At 51.6% G+C, this 19,553-nt stretch overlaps 1 protein-coding gene across 2 annotated transcripts in view; it reads left to right on the plus strand.

The window, feature by feature from the left end:
- Nucleotides 1-19,553, plus strand: part of SIRT1 (sirtuin 1) — a 491,295-nt gene that overhangs the window by 421,993 nt on the left and 49,749 nt on the right. The gene's annotated exons all lie outside the window — the stretch shown is intronic.

Genomic DNA, 19,553 nt, shown 5'->3' on the forward strand with positions numbered 1-19,553 from the left:
AAGAAGCTTATGCGGGGGGGGGGTGGTGGCGGTCGAAAACAGGTGATAACCTAACATGTGTAACTGGAACGTCACCGAGAGAGAAAGGTACTTCTGTAGTAGGGGATCTCTGTGTATAGTCATAATCTAGTGAATAGTCCCGCCCATGTGCGTGGACCCCGGCAATCAAAAATAAATTAAGTTGTCAAAATAATGCAGAAACTGCAAAGACACTTAAGAGAGAATTTAAAGACAAATAATGCAGCCTATATCCACAGGCTACACTGTCCAGTACTTCAACTAGAAATTCCACCAAAAATCACCACACACAGCACAGCCTGCTAGTTTCTACCATAGAGAAACTTGCCTCCCCCAGTCAAAGACCCAGGAATGATAGAGAGGAAGGTAGGGACAGGCAAGCCCCATAGGCTGCCATTATGTGGCTTAAATAGGATACTGTGCCTTTAAGAGAACTTTCCAGAACTTCTCCCAGTATCCCAGAATGCATAGCAGGTCCCTCTACTTTCAGTTCTTTTTTCCGGCTCCTGCTTACAGGACCCTGGCATTGAGCTCTCCCTTTCTCAAGGGTTTATTCGAATTGTTTTTGCACTTTTGACTTTTAAAAGTGTTGCAGTTATTTCTTGGTGCTCTCCTCTCCCTTTTGTGCTGTTTTCTAGGTGTTTTGGGGCTCCAAAATGCCTGGCCTTTTTGTGAAGTGCCCAGCATGTGAGAGGAAGAAGGCCAAGAGTGATCCCCATGAGGTCTGCATCGTGTGCCTTCCGGAAGATCATGTCCCTGAGGATTGTGTAATCTGCCAGCAGCTTTCTGCTCGGACCTTGAGGGACAGATTGAAGATCAGGCTGGCTGGCCTGGAGGATAGGCGTCTGCGGGCTGCAGGTGGGTCTAGGCAGCCTGGGAAGGTTCCCTCTGCCTCTGCTGAGGCCCCTGGGGGGCTCCCCGGGGGCAGGAAGTCCAGCAATCGGTCCCATTCTCCGTCGACGTCGATGGCATCGACGACGGCGTCGAGAGGGATGACGACGGCGTGCTCCCCTTCTCCCCGGGGCTCCGGGTCGAGACGGCGTGACGGCTCGACGGCGAAGGAGAAGCCGACGTTGAAGCCGCCGTCGACGTCATCGTCTTCGTCGACGTCGATCTTCCTACCGACGCCGAAGGCACAGTGACGTGTATCGACGCTCGCCGTCGAAGAGGCGCCGACGCTCGCCGTCGAGGTGACCCCGTCGGTCGTCGTCGAGGCGACACCGTCGATCGCCGTCGAGGCGACACCGCCGATCGACGTCGAGGGGCTCCTCGACGTAGGGAACATCGAGACGACGGCGGCGCTCGTCGTCGAGGGCGGACCACCCGACGTCGAGAGGACGACGGGAGACGTCGCGGAAGAGGAGGTGGACGACGGGAGACGTCGCGGAAGAGGAGGTCGACGTCGAGGAGTCGGCGTTCGACGCCGAGGAGAAGAGGGTCGACGCCGAGGAGACGGCGCTCGACGCCGGAGTCCAGGAGACGTCATTCGACGCCGGAGAAGCGTCGTTCTGCGTCCAGCAGACAGCGGTCCGCGTCGAGGAGCGGGTCACCCTCTCCAAAACGGCGGAAAAGGGACTCTAGTCCCAGGAGTCACGCTGCTTCCAGCGGTGGTCGCAAGAGGAAGAGGTCGCCTGCGGATGGGGATGGCTCTCCGCGCCCCTCGCCTAAAGGGACACCGGGCTCAGTGTACTCGGAGGTGTACACTCCGTCTCGGCCCAGGACTCCGACTCCTCCCCCCGTGCCTAAGGAGGACACCCCGCCCAAACCACCACTGCCTTCAGGGGACCCTTCTCCACCTCCGGTCCCTCCGCATGGGCCCGCACCGCAGCCGAAGGTTCCTCCGCCGAGGTCCACTTCCCTGCCGTCCCTGCCTGCTCCTCCCAAGGGGACTCCGAAACCGAAACCCCGGGAGGAACCGAAGACACCTCGTGATGAGCCGAGGAAGACCCCTCCGCGCAAACCAAAGGAGCGCCCACGAGCTGGCAGGTCTCTCTCTCGCTCTGGGCGGAAGGAGAGATCGAGGCACAGATCATCCACGAGATCGAGGCACCGCCATAGGAGGCGCGAGTCTCGCTCACACACGAGGTCCTCTGGGACCAGGGATTATTCACCTACCCTATCGGGGTCACCGGACACCAGAGTGTCCCCGATAGATGACCTGGTGGCCTTTCAGGACGTACTGTTGAGGGGCGCGGCGAAGCTCGGCATATCCCTGACAGTGCCTACACCGAAGACATCGGTTATTTTCGAGACGCTACATCAGAAGCATCTGTCTCGTCCTCTCCTGCCACTAGTGCCGGGCCTGGAAGAACCTGCTATGGCTCTGTTTCTCACCCCGGCGGTGGCGAGGGCGGCTCCATCGAGATTACTAAAGAAGTACCGGGCCCCCGACTCGGATCCGGCCTTTTTGAGAGCTGAGCCTCCGCCTGACTCCGTCATCGTCACGGCGGCCCGCAAGCAGCATGCCACCACCCCGACCTCCACGGTTCCCCCGGACAAGGAATCAAGATGGATGGACTCGGCAGGGAGGAAAGTTTGTGGTACTTCCGCGACCTCCATGAAAGCGGCGAGTGCCACGGCTTTGTTGGGTCGCTACGACCGCGCCCTCTGGGACTCCCTTGAGCGCTTTGCGGAGCATTTTCCCCGGGAGCAGCGTGAAGACTTCATGGAAGTCCTGAGTGACGGGATGCTGGTGGCCAACCAGATAATCAGCGCGGCTGCGGACTCTTCCCTGTTGGCGGCTCACGGATTTTGCCACGGGATCAACGAACGGCGCCACGCATGGCTCCGGCTTACGTCCCTGAAACCGGACGCACAGCAGAGGGTGGCCAATCTGCCGTTTTCCGGTGAGACCCTCTTCGGGAAGCATGCTGATGATGAAATGGCTCGCATGAAGGCGGAGGCCGAAACGCTGACGGCTGTGGGCCTGGAAAAGCCCAAAGAGACCAAGAAGCAGTACCGCCCCTTCCAACGGCGGTTCGGCGGACAAGGCCGAGGACAGGCTTCGGGGCACTCGCAACAGCAGCAGCAGTTCCGGAAGCCGTTCCAGAAGCGGCAGAAGGGCAGGGGAGGCCAGCAGTCGGCTCCGGCGCCCAAGGGCCAGGCGGGGTCTAGGCCCTAGGAACTTACTTCCCCCGGATCCGTTACCCACTCCGGTAGGGGGAAGCATCCAACTTTTTCTGGCAGAGTGGAGAAAAATTACTCAGGACAAGTGGGTGCTGAATATTGTTTGCAATGGATACAGTCTTCGGTTCACCAGCCCTCCTCCAGCCATTCCCCCGGTCAGCTCGCAGTTTCAGCTGCGCGAGCTTCAGGCGGAAGCGGATATCCTGTTGAGGAAAAGGGCGATAGAAGACGTACCTCGGTCTCAGAGAGGAAGAGGTCTGTACTCCCGGTTCTTCCTGGTTCGCAAGAAGGACAAGAACGAGTTCAGGCCCATTCTGGATTTGCGACAGGCAAACAAATGGATTCGCAGAGAAAAGTTCCGCATGCTGTCGTTGCATCAGATTTACCCTCAGTTGCAACAGGGAGACTGGCTTTGCGCTATAGACCTACAGGATGCTTACTTCCATGTGCCCATTGCACACAAACACAGGAAGTTCCTGCGGTTCCAAGTCGGCACCAATCACTATCAATACACAGTACTCCCATTCGGACTGAAGTCTGCGCCGAGAACATTCTCGAAGTGCATGGCGGTGGTAGCAGCACACCTGAGGAAGAACAAGGTGTTCGTCTACCCGTACCTGGACGATTGGTTGATCAAGGCATCCTCCTTCTCGGAAGCGCGAGCACACTTCCAGAAGACGTGCGTTCTCTTGAACAAGCTGGGGCTGCACATCAACATGGCCAAGTCTGTCCCGACTCTGGTCCAATGCATACAGTACTTGGGAGCCTCCATCAATACGCTGTCAGCAAGCGTGTCTCCTTCGGAAGAGCGACGATTATCACTCCTTCGGAAGGCTCAGGCTCTCATGACGTCTCCATCTACGACAGTGAGGACGGTGTCTTCTCTACTGGGATCGATGGCCTCTTGTATCTTCCTGACGCCACACGCACGGCTGCACATGAGACCGTTGCAGGAGTGCTTGGAGGACCAGTGGGATCAGAGGAGAGGATCTTGGGACGACAGGATTCGACTGTCTCTGCATGCTCTTCAGTCTCTAAAGTGGTGGTGTTCGGCGGAGAATCTCCTCAAAGGGGTTCCCTTTCACAAGGACATACCCAAGCAGACTGTCGTGACGGATGCGTCTCTTCTGGGATGGGGAGCGCACTCCGGGACTCTACAGATTCAAGGCACGTGGTCACCGATGGAGGCCACGTATCACATCAATTTCCTGGAACTCAGGGCTGTTCACTTGGCGCTGAAGGCCTTTCTTCCGTCCTTCCAGACCAACTCTCTGCTTGTACAGACGGACAATACCACCACGATGTATTACCTCAACAAGCAGGGGGGCTCGAGATCGCGCACTCTGTCTCAGGAGGCGCAAACGATCTGGCACTGGCTCCTAGCCAGAGGACTGACGATTACGGCCACCCATCTACCAGGTGTGCAGAATGTTCAGGCAGACGCACTGAGCAGGCTGCTTCAGGAAAACCACGAATGGGTCATAAACGACGAAGTACTAGGAGAAGTCTTCGCAAGGTGGGGAACTCCAGACGTAGATTTGTTCGCCACCGCCGAAAACAGCAAGTGCAGAGACTTCGCCTCCAGGTACTTCCAACAAGGGACGCTGGGGAATGCGTTATGGATCAACTGGACGAACAACTTTCTGTACGCCTTTCCTCCCATTCCCCTGATTCCGGCGGTACTCATCAAGCTGGCCCGGTCCAGAGCTCGGATGATACTCATCGCCCCGGAGTGGCCCAGGCAGTGGTGGTTCACGGACCTACTTCACCGGTCTTTCCTTCCTCACATTCGGTTGCCGTGCAAGCCGGACCTTCTCACGAAGTTCGGGGGACGGATGTTACACCCCAACCTCTCGTCTTTGAGTTTGGCAGCATGGCTCCTGAGATAGTGCAATATGGCCATCTGAATCTGCCCGATGACTGCATGGACATACTGAAGGAGTCTAAGAGACCTTCCACTCGGACTTCATACGCTTACAAGTGGAAGAGGTTTTGTATCTGGTGCCAGTCTAGGAACCATGATCCTACGACCTGCAAGGAAGACGTCATCCTTCCTTACCTTTTACATTTGGCGCAGTCTGGCCTTAATGTCCATTCCATTAAGGTACATCTTGCTGCATTGACTGCCTACAGGAAATGCCCTTCACAGACTTCCTTTTTCCAGATCCCTGTGATCAAAGATTTTCTGGAAGGTTTGAAGAAAGTATTCCCTCCTGTCCGGCTTCCCTCGCCTTCATGGGAATTGAATGTGGTGCTGTCCAGATTGATGAAGGAGCCTTTTGAGCCTATTCATAAGGCTTCGTTGCAGCACCTGTCCTGGAAGGCGGCGTTCCTCGTGGCCATTACATCGTCCCGCAGGGTGAGTGAAATTCAGGCGTTGTGTTGTAATGAACCTTATACTGTATTTCATGCTGCTAAGGTTGTTATGCGTACTCACCCTAAATTTCTTCCCAAGGTTATTTCTGATTTTCATGTCAACCAGACGATAACTTTGCCTCCGTTTTTTCAAAACCCTTCATCCCCAGCGGAGAAGTCTCTCCATTCCCTGGATGTTAGGAGGGTGTTGAAATTTTATCTGGATAAAACCAAGGATATTCGTAGGTCTGACCAGTTGTTCATCAATTATGGGTCGGTCAGGACGGGTCTTGCGACCTCGAAGCAGTCCATCTCTAGGTGGATTGTGTCCTGCATACAATTGTGTTACCAAAAGGCTAATAAGACCTTAGGAGGTAAGCCTAAGGCTCATTCCACCAGGGGCAAAGCTGCCACGATGGCTCTGCTCCGTAATGTGCCGATTGCGGAAATCTGCAAGGCAGCCACTTGGAAGTCGGTTCATACCTTTGCTAAGCATTACTGCCTGGACACTGACGCCAGGGCAGACGCTCAGGTTGGGCAGGCTTCGCTGCGGAATTTGTTCGCACAGTAGTGGCGTTATGTATTTATTCTCCACCGCAGCTTTGGTGTGGGGATGGGCTTGCCATTCTATTCACTAGATTATGACTATACACAGAGATCCCCTACTACAGAAGGAGTAGTTTCTGTTCTGTAGCTCCAGTTCTGTAGTAGGGGTATCTCTGTTATAGTCATAAGCGCCCGCCCTCCTCCCCGGTGGAGATTTTTATCATGTAAAGAATGCGACAGGTCTGGCATGCTTCGCCTTCAAAAAGAACTGAAAGTAGAGGGACCTGCTATGCATTCTGGGATACTGGGAGAAGTTCTGGAAAGTTCTCTTAAAGGCTCAGTATCCTATTTAAGCCACATAATGGCAGCCTATGGGGCTTGCCTGTCCCTACCTTCCTCTCTATCATTCCTGGGTCTTTGACTGGGGGAGGCAAGTTTCTCTATGGTAGAAACTAGCAGGCTGTGCTGTGTGTGGTGATTTTTGGTGGAATTTCTAGTTGAAGTACTGGACAGTGTAGCCTGTGGATATAGGCTGCATTATTTGTCTTTAAATTCTCTCTTAAGTGTCTTTGCAGTTTCTGCATTATTTTGACAACTTAAGAGATTATTTTTGATTGCCGGGGTCCACGCACATGGGCGGGACTATTCACTAGATTATGACTATAACAGAGATACCCCTACTACAGAACTGGAGCTACAGAACAGAAACTACTCCTTTCAATCTATCTCCCGGAGTCGTGACGAACTTAGATGTGTGGCTAGTTCTGGGGGATTAAGCTTAATGTGAATCTTAGAGCAGGTGAGATTGTGAGTACGAATGTCAAAGTTAACAAGGTTTTCGGACAGATGGCAATGGGGGAGTGTCAGCGCAATATAGTCTAATGGTGCTTCAGGTGGTGTATGTCGCTTGACCCTAAGGATATCTTCTCTAATTACTGATCGACAACCCCTAACATGTCAGTATAGGACTGGATGCATCACTTAGTCCTCCACAACTTCACACCCTCCTTTCTGGTTGGAAAAATGAAAGTATCTGGTGCCCAACAAGCATCTAGAAATTATAAATCCCTCCTGCTCAAACCTCTAACATTCAGGCAAGAATTCTATATAAAGCAGGCATTCTCTGGCAGTACAACAAGGATCTAGCACTCCCTTCCCATCAGCTCTTCGCCCAACTTCTAAGTTGATGATGTTTGAAAGGGCACTCAAAACCCTCTCATTTGAGAGACACTTGAAGTAAAGTGAGGATTGATTCGCCATTTTACTGTGTAGAGCTGTCTATCTTATCTGAAAGAGACACGTTAGTGATAGATTCCTTACCTTAGAATATCCCCAGGCGTCAGACTGGATCCGGAAACTTTTGCGTAGCAGTACCCTTGCGCGTTGGTAGGCGTCGTCTGCGGCTCCGCGTCCGTGGTAGGCGTCGTGGGCGCCGTGATGACGTTGTCGGAGTACTTAGATGCCGCCTCCGCGTGCTAACGTCAATTCTTCTTTTTTCCGCGCCAGCCAGCGCAGATCTGGAAAAAGCAGTAACCCAGTCAATTTTTGACTAACTTTTTTGGTGATCTTTTGATCCTTCTCGAAGTCGTAATCGACTCCGACGGTGCTGTAGGGATGCCCGTCTTCAAGCATTGTGTGGATTGCGACCGCACCATGTCGGTTACGGATCCTCACCGCCAGTGCCTGATGTGTTTGGGCGTCGACCACGACGACGAGGCCTGCCCCGACTGTCGGGCCCTTTCGAGGAAGGCCAGGCGGGAGCGGTCCGCAGGCGGCTCTAACTCCGGCAGTCGGCCCGCGCCTCGTGAGGTCCCGGTCCCACGGGAGGTCGAGGGACAGGTCGCAGGGACGGAGCCGTCACAGCTCCGGGAGTCGGCACCACTCCTCCGGGTCCAAGTCGTCAGGTAAGAAACACAAGAAGTCGAAGAGGCATCATCGCTCTTCTGACTCCCCCCGACGCTCGCGCGACGTGGCCGGGGGTTCGGGTGACACCACCCACGCGGCTCCTCGGGAGTCGCGGGCGTCGCGTCCGGCCCCATAGCCTCCGGTCACTGGGCTAAACGCGACGCCGGAGGAGATTGAGCGTTTCCTCATGGCCATGAGGTCCCTTTCTCCTCCGACGGGTTCCGCGGCACCTACGGGCCCAGCGAACCCGTCTGGGGGCCCTAGTGGGTCGGGGGCTTCGACCCCGACGCCGTTGGGTGCTTCGGCCCTGTCGCCGCCGGCGCTTCGGCCCTGACGCCGCCGGCGCTTCGGGCCCGGCGCTGCAGGGCCCCACTATCCCGACACCACCGGTGCCCTCGGGCCCGGCGCTGCAGGGCACAGCGGCTCCAGCGCCTTCGGGCCCGGCGCCGCAGGACGCCGATGGGTCTTCCTCGGGCTCTGGACCGTCACCGGTGGACCTTACGACCCCCCCGGCATCGGTCCGTGTGGTGTCACCTCCGGCGCCGTCCTCGGGCGGCGCCGTCCCCGATACCTCCTTTGTTTCGGTTCCGCACCCAACGCCGTTTGGAGATTTTTACTTCTACGAGCCGACCTCATGCAATTACAACCCTGAGTCTCAGGAGATGGGTGATGAGGAGGATTGAGAGGGGTCTGAGGACCCTCTGACCAAAGAGTGTCAGTCTGATAAGGACTGGGCAGGAGACCTTGGGGAGGCCAGTGGCCTGGACACCTCTCCAGACACTGGATTTGTCTCTCCTCCTACCGTGGCTTCGGAGGAGGGGGCTACCTATGGTGTGGTGTTGACGAGGGCGGCCAAGGCCTTGGGCCTTAAGCTCCCCGTCGCGGCCGTGAGGACTAACCTCCTCACAGAGGTCCTTAAGCCACAGTCATGCTCCATGGAGCCTCTGCTGCCGTTTAATGAGGCCTTGACCGACGTTCTTTTGGGCACTTGGTCCAGGCCCGCTACGGGTTCGCCCGTAGATAGGAACGTTGCCAGACGCCACCGCCCGCCTCTGGGCGACCCATGTTTCCTGTCCTCCCACCCCACCCCCGAGAGTCTGGTCATCAAGGCCTCTAATTCCCAGACCGCATTCCCGTCGGCCCCGCCGGACAGGGAATCCAAGAGGTACGAGAATTATGGCAAGAAGATATTCTCGTCCCTTAGTTTGGGACTGCGGTCTTCCAACACCGCATGCCTCTTAGGCCGCTACACCCACTCTGTGGGAGACGGTGGCGGAAGTGCTGCCTGAGTGTCCGTTGGAGGTACGGGCCAAACTCGGCCAAGCCCTGGTGGACGGCCGGGACGCAGCCAAGTATTCCATCAGGTGTGGACTGTCAGTCAGTCAGTCAGTCAATCACTTTTATTCGATTTTTAAGAATCATAAAAAGACACAGGATACAGTTCATGAAATACACAAGGTATAAAAAGACAGTATAAAAATATCTACATATTGTATCTACATGATTAATCATACATCAAATCGTCAAAGAGTATTTTAAGATAACATGTGCACAGACAATATATTAGAGAATACATTCCATTTTCTTTAAAAAGAAGTATTAAAACATTTTAAAACATCAGAATATCTATTATAGATGCATTAAGATATTTCGTTTATAATTAATCCATTGTTACCTTTACTACGCATTTTGTTAATACGGACTCCTGCTACTAAAAAAATTGCAACATGGAAAGTGATTTGTGCATTGTGCAAAAGTTGCAAAAATAGGAGCCCTGGCCTAACCTGTAAAAAGCCAGCCTCTCTAAGGATGGGAACAAGATATTTCCTTCTGATTTTAGCGTAGTGATCACAAAACATAATGAAATGTAGTGTATCCAGAGTTGAAAAGTGATCACAGTCGCATGGCTTATTGTTATCAGGTGTGTCCCATCTGTAATATGTGCCCAACAAAAAATGTATTAGGTTCAAACGAAATCTAATTAAAAGAAAGCGGTGAAATGGTTTATTAACAAATACCAGGTATGGTTCTGGGCCTGGGACAGTTTTAAGAGCAAAGTTTCTTCTAACCGTTTTTTTTAATTCTATTTCCTCCCGCTCTACTGTAAAAAAATGTATCAGTGAAACATTGTTTTTATGTACATCAGCCATGGGATCTTTAAGGCTCCATCCATACTCAAACAATCTTCGATGATTTTATGATTTAGTGAAATTTCCTCGTTTAGCCAAGTTTTTAGCCAAGAAATGACAGGGGCGGATTTTATAATGTCTGAGACATACTCAGTACCCAGCTCTGAATGGATAGTAAAAGTAGGGGAAGACTGGGGGACAGAGAGTAATGATCTAAAAAAAACTATTTTCCGCCCTCTGAATGAGGACTGGATTTGTGTATCCCTATATTGAGGCCCCATAGATGGCGATTGCCATGCTTTTAGCGTTATACACTTTAAGAATAGCGTTAGTTGGTCGTGACCCCAATTTCTTAGCAAAATTCAAGAGGGCTCCAGCAGATCTGCTCACTGCATTTGATTTGGCCTTATGTTGAGCACCCCAGGTACCTTTATCATCAAATAAAACGCCCAAATAAATAAAAGAAGGAACCCTATGTACTTCCTTTCCTGTACAAACGAGGGTTATGGGTTTCTTTTTCCTACCATTGAGTCCCATAATCATAACATGCGATTTTTGCGTGTTTATTTTTAAATCTAAAGAGGTCATAAAGTCCCCAAAGGAGGCCAGTAACTTGTTGAGGGCAACACCTGTTCGTGCCAAGAGGACCGCATCGTCCGCGTACAAGAGGACCGGAATGTTAATCTCTCCTGCACGCGAAACGTCGGACCCCAAGGTAGAAAGCACCGGCTCGAGTGCGTTTATGTGTGGACTGGATACTACTGACTCGCTGGGCAGAGCGATGGCTACGACAGTGGCGGTCAGACGCCACGCCTGGCTGAGATCCGCCAATTTTTCGGCAGACTTCCAGAACACTCTGATGGATATGCCGTTCGATGGCTGTCGCCTCTTTGGCGACAAGGCAGACCACGCGCTTGAGCGCTTTAAGGACTCCAGGGCATCGGCTAAGTCCTTGGGCCTCTCTGCCCCGCGCCAGCAAACGGGTGCCTTTTGCTCCTTTCGTGGCCAAGGAAGGGGCGTCCCCACACGCGCTGCCAGCCACTCGCCGCAAACTATCGTCCAGCGCGGCGGCGGCCGTGGAAACCGCCGCAGAGGCGGTCGGGGAAACAGGCGGAGTCAGTCCACACCTGCCACCGCGGCATCCACCTCTAAACCCTCCTAGTCCATGCTTTTTGGCCCCTTTGAGACGACTCCTCAAGCCATGCCACCGCAACACCACCACGTATCGGGGGATCACTTGCGTCTCCTGCAGGAGGAAGTTTCGGCCCTCTTGGCCAAGGGGGCCATCGAGCGCGTTCCTGGGCCAGAAGTAGGACGTGGTTGCTACTCCCACTACTTTCTGGTACTCAAGAAGGGCAAAGGGGGCCTACGCCCTATCTTGGATCTGAGGAACGTCAACGGCTTCCTCCGGAAGGAGAAGTTCAAAATGCTGACTCTGCATCAGGTCTTAGCTGCCCTAGACCCAGGAGACTGGATGGTAGCGTTGGACTTGCAGGACGCGTATTTCCACATCCCCGTCCTGCCGGGCCACCGGCGTTACCTGCGGTTCACGGTAGGCCACGAGCACTTTCAGTTTACCGTGCTCCCCTTCGGCCTTACCAGCGCCCCACGGGTGTTCACGAAGGTGATGGCGGTGGTCGCAGCTCATCTGCGCAGGTTGGGGGTCTCAGTCTTCCCCTACCTAGACGACTGGCTGTTGAAGGCAGGCTCGCCCCAGACAGTCGTCAGCCACCTCCAGACTACAGCAGATCTCCTGCACCAGCTGGGATTTTCCATCAATGTGCCGAAGTCACACCTGTGCCCCTCTCAGAAGCTCCTTTTCATCGGACCGGTTCTCGACTCGGCGCAGTTTCGGGTTTACCCACCCGAACAGCGGTTTCGGGATATACAGGCTCTGATCCCGATCTTCCGGCCTTTATCCCGAGTTTCGGTCAGGTTGACGCTGCGGCTTCTGGGGCTGATAGCCTCCTGCATCCTTCTGGTGCATCACGCACGGTGGCGGATGCGGGCTCTGCAGTGGGACCTGAAGTTTCAGTGGGCCCAGCATCAGGGCAACCTGTCCGACCATGTCCTGATCTCGGAGGGCACTGCGAGACAGCTGCAGTGGTGGCTCAAGGACCGCGATTGGGTCAACGGCAGATCCCTCTCCCTTCCCCAACCGGAGCACGTAGTTGTGACGGACGAGTCCCTCCAGGGCTGGGGAGGCCACTTGGGAGAGGCGGAGATCAGAGGACTCTGGTCTCCGGCGGAGTCCCGGCTCCTTATCAATCTGTTGGAGCTGCGGGCGATTCGTCTGGCACTGAAGGCATTCCTCCCGTCTGTCCGAGGGAATGTAGTGCAAGTGTTCACGGACAACACCACTGCCATGTGGTACTGCAACAAACAGGGTGGAGTGGGGTCGTGGACCCTCTGCCAGGAGGCTCTGCGCCTCTGGCAACGGCTGGACCATCAGGGCGTGACTCTGATGGTTCAACACCTGGCAGGTTCTCTGAACGCCAGGGCGGACAAACTCAGCCGTCGGTGCTTGATGGATCACGAATGGCGTCTGAACTCGGACGTGGCACAAGGCCTCTTTCTGCGATGGGGAGAGCCTTGGTTAGATCTATTCGCCACCGAAGAGAACGCGCAATGTCATCAGTTCTGCTCGTTGGAATTTCCAAGGCGGCACTCGCTCGGAGACGCTTTTCGTCGCGAGTGGAGCTGCGGTCTGTTGTACGCCTTTCCGCCTATACCACTTCTGCCCAGAGTGCTGAAGAAGATCAAGCGCGACCGGGCACAAGTCATCCTTGTGGCTCCGGACTGGGCACGAAGGTACTGGTATCCCGAGCTACTCAGTATGTCAGTCGATCCCCCGGTTCATCTGCCTCTTCAGGAGGACCTTCTGTCGCAGCAGCAGGGGACGGTCCTCCACCCGAACCTGTCCAGTCTCCACCTCCATGCTTGGAGATTGAGCTGCGACAGTTGAGGCCATTTGACTTGCCTCCTGAAGTTTGCAACATCATTCTGGCAGCCAGGCGTCCGTCCACAAAGTCGGTATACGCCTGCAGGTGGAACAGATTTGTGGCATGGTGCACAGCAAAGGCTGTGGATCCCCTCAATGCCCCTCTTTCAGAGGTTCTCCTCTTTCTTCTCTCTTGCCCAGCAGGGCTCTGCTCTGGGCACTGTCAAGGGCTATCTTTCAGCTCTTTCAGCCTTTCTGAGGCTGCCTGACCAACCTTCTTTGTTCAAATCCCCTATCGTTAATCGATTCCTGAAGGGCATCACTCATACCTATCCTCCTGTTCCCTTCGTGATGCCTCAGTGGGATTTGAACCTGGTTCTTACGTTCTTGATGTGCGCTCCCTTTGAGCCACTTCACAACTGTCCTCTAAGCCTTCTTTCCTTGAAGACTGTACTCCTAGTAGCCATCACCTCTGCCAGGAGAGTGAGTGAGCTCCAGGCTCTATCTTGTAAGCCTCCTTTCCTTTCAGTCTATCCGGACAAGGTTGTGTTGCGTACAAGGCCCTCCTTCCTTCCCAAGGTAGTCACGGCCTTCCACATTGGGCAATCCATCACGATGCCCACCTTCTTTCCGCCTCCGCACCCCTCGAGAGAGAGGAGAAGAGGCTCCACCGTCTGGACCCAAAACGTGCGCCCTTATTCTATCTGAATCGCACACAACAGTTCCGGGTGGATGATCAACTCTTTGTGGGATACGCGGGCGCTAAGAAAGGGAAAGCGGTGCACAAGCGGACCATCTCCCGGTGGATTATCTTGTCCATCCAAGCGTGTTACTCCTTGGCTAAGAAGGAACCCCCTGTTGGGCTGAGGGCTCACTCCACTCGAGCCACGGCCACTACAACTGCCTTGGGCCAAGGTGTGCCCTCGTAGGACATTTGCCAGGCAGCTACGTGGGCCTCGCTGCACACGTTTGCAAGACACTATTGCCTGGACAGTCAAGTCCGGAGGGACGGCTAATTTGGCCGTTCCGTCCTCCAGGACTTTCTGGTGTGATTATTGGTTCGCAGACCCACCACCACAGGGATGGTATTGCTGGGGTATCTATTCTAAGGTAAGGAATCTATCACTAACGTGTCTCTTTCAGATGCACAAGTTACTACTTGTGTAACGATATATCTGTAAGAGACGTTAGTTAGTGATAGATTCCTTACCGACCCACCCATCCTCCCCGTTCTGTGAACCGATATCTAGGGTTAAGGTCATCCCCTTTCAGGGCCCTAGTTTCATGGCACCAGTGTTGGTTTTTGTCATGGCTCTGCGCTTCTGGCGCAGAAAAGCTGTTGCTAAGAACTGACGTCAGCACGCGGAGGTGGCGTCTAAGTACTCCGACGACATCATCACGACGCCGACGACAGACACGGAGCCGCAGACGACGCCTACCGACGCGCAAGGGTACTGCTACGCAAAAGTTTCAGGATCCAGTCTGATGCCTGGGGATATTCTAAGGTAAGGAATCTATCACTAACTAATGTCTCTTACAGATATATTGTTACACAAGTAGTAACTTGTGCGATACAATTATTTGTTCTGTCTGTCCTTATGGTGCTTATCCGTTATTTTAAGATGGTTATCCTAATACCTTTTTACCTGAACTGTCTGTCCGCATGCAACCAGTTTGTTCTGTGTTTTCTAAGTATTAATAGTAGGTTGTATGATGATTGTCATCCAGAATGTATTTGCTTTCATGTGAAACACTAATACCTTTTGACCAAATCCAGCACTCTATAAAATAGCAAAAGTTTAAAAAAAAAGCTTAGAAGGGAGTGTCCACTTTCAAAGTATCCTATCACCAATGGAGAACTGTGATAAGAGCCGCCTGGCTTTTTTGGGAGGCAGCAGATTTCCCTGAATGCAGAGGTGCCACTGTCTTAAATGAAGCTATTATGCTAATATGTTTTGACACAACCAGTGCACTGGATTGGAAGCACACAATTAAAACCTGGCTAAAGCCATTAAAATAAGGAATTTGACAATATGACTGGTAGCATGAGAGCTGCAGCACATTGATGATGTTGCCCTGTGTATGTCCATTACTGGTAGTGAACGTTCAGTGCTTTGCAGATATTCTAAGGGTAACCTGCAGGCCAAAGATGTGACTCCTGGCAGGAGCACCAAGGCCTCCATCAGTTGCATGTAGATTAATTTCAATGCTATTGAAATGGGTAACAGTTACACCTACACTTCAGACAGGAGTCAATCTACTATGCACAGTCTATGAATTGCTTCCTGTGTACTTACTTGCATTTGCATTGAAAGGTTCTCTCAATGCTTTTGAAAACTTTGGCAGATGAATAATCTGTTCATGAAGGAACGCTTTATTTCTTGGTGTGACAGCAGTATAAAGAATTCTGCGCTGACCTGTGCAAATTGCAAATGCTGATCTCTCTCATTTTATATTGCACCTTTTCCTAACTCAACTCACTTCATTCACAGCTGCCCTGTTAGTTCATTTTTAAGTTTCCCTTTAGTAATCTTCCCCAAACAAATATATTGGTCTCAATTTCCCTCCCACCCCTCATATAATTTTTAGGTCAAGCCTGGGCAGTGCATGCTCTGAGAGCCATGCTGTATTGGAGTATGTACTCAAAGCCCTGCCCATTCTCCGCCCATATTGGTCATTGACTTGTGTCTTTGTCCTTCGTAAATGCTGGATTCTGATTTGTTAATAGGCTTGTTAGTCCCTGCTTAGTAACACCTTGTCTTCATTTGTAACTTCCCATGAGGACTGGCCCTTTTACTTTTGTTATAATGTATTTCTTCTTTAGTCTGTAGACACTATTTTCTTAAGTGGGTTTCTCCTACTAGAAGCACAATGTGCTTTCCAGCAACATTCAGCACACCATGCGCGTTTTCACTTTCCAAAGCTGACCTAATAGAACAATTATAAATTTGGCCTAACTTAATGGATGTCTAAATTAGTGGGGCGAAAGGCATAGAATATGTCTCTTTAAAAATATTTAAAAAGTCCCCGTATCATAGCATGGGCTAATAACAGTTCCAACCACTCGATGCAGACTTTATCTGACATACGCAGTGGATTAAAGGTTGTTACCAGACATCACAAAGAATTAATAAAGCATGGGGTTGTCCTATTCACATATGTGTGAGTAGAAATGGAGGGCACATTTTCTAACTTGTAAACTACTGACCCTGGAGTGCACATACGGTGACTCATGAGACTGCAGACATCCACTTCAAATATTGACTCTAACTGCGTCCGGAATGAGTCTTACACTGTTGGGACGTATTCTCCTATCAACTTTGTTTTACAGAATGCTTCAGATTGTATCCCATGGGGCACAGGGTCAGAGCTGATTTGCATATCGCCATTGTCTAACCCAGGGTGGTGTGGAGTGCAAAAAAACGATGGATTTGGGCCCAGATCTTTGGACTGGGGTGAGTGTGTGACATTGATCCACATTCGGTCCATCACCTGTTGTTTTTGCATATTCCGCCCTAAGTGCGCTGGGGATGCCCAGACGTGGGTCCCAGGCACTCCACACCACTGGAGTCAAGCTAGCCGGGCTGATGAGAGGTGTTACCTCGAAACCGGTCCGGTCCTCGGATGCTTGATTCCGTTCTGGGAAGGACATGGCTTTTGTAGTTCGGACTGGACTGTTCCCATGGGGCACAGGGTCAGAGCTGATTTGCATATCGCCATTGTCTAACCCAGGGTGGTGTGGAGTGCAAAAAAACGATGGATTTGGGCCCAGATCTTTGGACTGGGGTGAGTGTGTGACATTGATCCACATTCGGTCCATCACCTGTTGTTTTTTCAGATTGTATCACAGCACCTTGTTTGGGAACCAACCAGTACAGTTTTTACAACATTCTGAATAAACTGTCATGGCACACATTCTACAGGATTGCCTTTCATTTTTATAAACATTACACACAGCAGCTGACTATCAACAATATTGTTCTGCAGTGTGCTAATGATGTTGCAGCTTGTTCACATTCAGCTGTGAGCACATTCGAAGCTTGTGAGCTTTGCATACTCCTGCCATCTAGTATTGGGCCTGGATGTTTGCAAGTTGTTTTTGTCTTCGTTGAAGTCTTTCCAGTCACGAAGTACAGTGACTCCTCCTTTCGGCGATAGTGCACATGTTAGATTGTTTTTTTCCTGCCATCAGGTTCGGACTTGTATTGCTGAGCTCTGGTTCGGAGTTGTTTCTCAGGTTCCCATCGGTGCGCAGTCCACTCTACCCTTGACAGTATTGTTTTGAACGTGTTTCACACTTCTGTGTTTCGATTCGGTCAATGAGATCGCCAATTCCAAATGGAACGTTACGTGGGCAGCCTTCAGGCCTAACTGCGTCGGTCCGGCTCTTTGTCGATGGACCGGACTCCATTCAAATTCTGCCCTCAGTGCCACGCCAAGTATCTGCAGACCGACTTGCACCAGGTGTGTAACTTGTGCTTGTCTCCAGAACACCGAGAACAAAACTGCGACGCGTGCAGTTCTTTTCGATCCATGAAAACTCTGTGATCGTCTGGCTTGACGTTGTGAGATGCAGCACCAGCATATCGACGTTACGCCGGTTATCTTTGGCAAAGACTTCGAGCAAGATGACCCAGAGCCCACAGTGGCCGAGGAAGAAAAGGCCTTCGACGTGTCTGACTCCAATTCAGAGTTGGAGATAGACCTCGATGCCGACGATGTGTCGCAGGGACTGGGTGACCTGAGTACAGAAGACCCCTTGCCCCGTCCACCCATCCTTAACAAATGTAAGGCTTCTGCACCACTCCCGCCTTCTGGCCAAGGTCTGCACTGAGAGGATGTTTCTGACCCTCCGCCTTCTGGCACTGCACCAGAACATACCATCAAGCCCTCCGTCTTGGAACTGAGTCGGCCCAAAGCCACTTTGGATCTAAAATCTTCCGGTTCCAAGCACAAAGTAGTTTCTGAGCCAAAACCTTCGACACTGAAAAGCAGCAAACAACCTTCAGAGCCCAAATCTTCCACGCCGAAAGGCCACTCCATCTCGGCTTCAAAAAATAGAGTTGTTCAAAGCACCAATCGAAAATTCCTTCCCAAAATGGTTTCTGCTTTTCAACATAGCAATTATTGTGCTAACGTTCCTGTCCCCACTGTAGCCCTGAATTTTTGCTGCACGTCTCATGGCAGAGCTAGAGGAAATTGTAGGACAGCAGAGTGTGATGTCACAAGGATTGGGTAGCTCGTGGCTATGGTATTTTTAAAAGAGCAGCCTGGGCAAGAACAGACTTCAGGACCAGAAAGCCAGGTGCAGATAGGTATCTTCAACACCAGAAGAAGCCTGGGGCTCGGACATCCCTCTTGTGTCTAACAGTCTTATGACTGTTTAGCTTCTTAAAATGTATATTCCTCAAAAAGCTAAACTTATTCACATGATACCAGATTACGGCGGTTCCAAACTACTGGACATCATATGGGCTGCACAGAAAGTGGAACTGATTTTGAATTATTGAAATTGACTCAATTTATGTGGATTCAAGTTTAGAGAATCGCATGGCATTCATTAATTTAAAGTAGTACTACTTCACTTATTCATAAATGCTATGTGAATTGGACCCAAAACATCTAAAATGGGAAAAGCCATGGAATATTCATATGAAATTAGTACAAATCAAAAGTACTGTGCCCTCTTTGTTAATATGGTGTTGAATATTTCAGTGCTAGTTCCCAAATGCACTCCTGTAGTACTATTTGACATACTCCAAAATACCTTCATGAATTGGTCTCAAAGGAGGTTAATGGCCGTCACTAGTGGGCCAAAATGGTGGCCTTGGGTAGATATTCTGTTGATGCGTCTCATGTTCACTGATGGTAACAGGTGCAATGTTGAGGTATAAGAATTCATGGGCTTGTCCAAAATGGTCAGTGTTTCAAGCACTTGCAAATGCATGTGGCCACTTGATTAAAACATCAGTGCAAGGCATCCACTATGGCTAAATATACTTTACCAATGGATGATTTTTAGGTTACAGTATGTTTTTGCACCGCACACAATAGCTTGCTGGTCCTTAAGGGATATAAAAAGCTTTTGATGGATTATAGTGTGAACAGTATCTGATAGTGTGTTAGTTGTCAGTTCCATTGCCTTAGAATTTCCTCCTGGCATCAGTCTGGATCTGGAGATTTTTTTCTTTCAGCAGTACTCCTGCATGTAGTAAGGTGGCATTGGTCGGCTCCGCTTCTGCGTCGTGGGCACCGGATGACATCACAGGATCTACATAGACACCGCCCATGTGCCCTGACTTTAAGTCTTTCTTTTTCGTGCCAGCTAAGCAGAGATCCGGAGAGGGCTACCTCATACCCTTGTTTTGGCTAGTCCTTTTCAACTTTTGTTGACTTCTTTTCGGGTCTTCGAACTCCTGGTGCATCAAGGGATGTCCCAACATCAGATCGGCTTCAAACATTGCAGCTCCTGTCATTGGGCGATGTCTGTGACAGATCGGCACCTGGTGTGCCTTTAGTGTCTGGAGCGTGAC

Source organism: Lissotriton vulgaris, chromosome 5 (assembly GCF_964263255.1).
Source record: "Lissotriton vulgaris chromosome 5, aLisVul1.2, whole genome shotgun sequence".
NCBI classification, from domain to species: Eukaryota; Metazoa; Chordata; class Amphibia; order Caudata; family Salamandridae; genus Lissotriton; species Lissotriton vulgaris.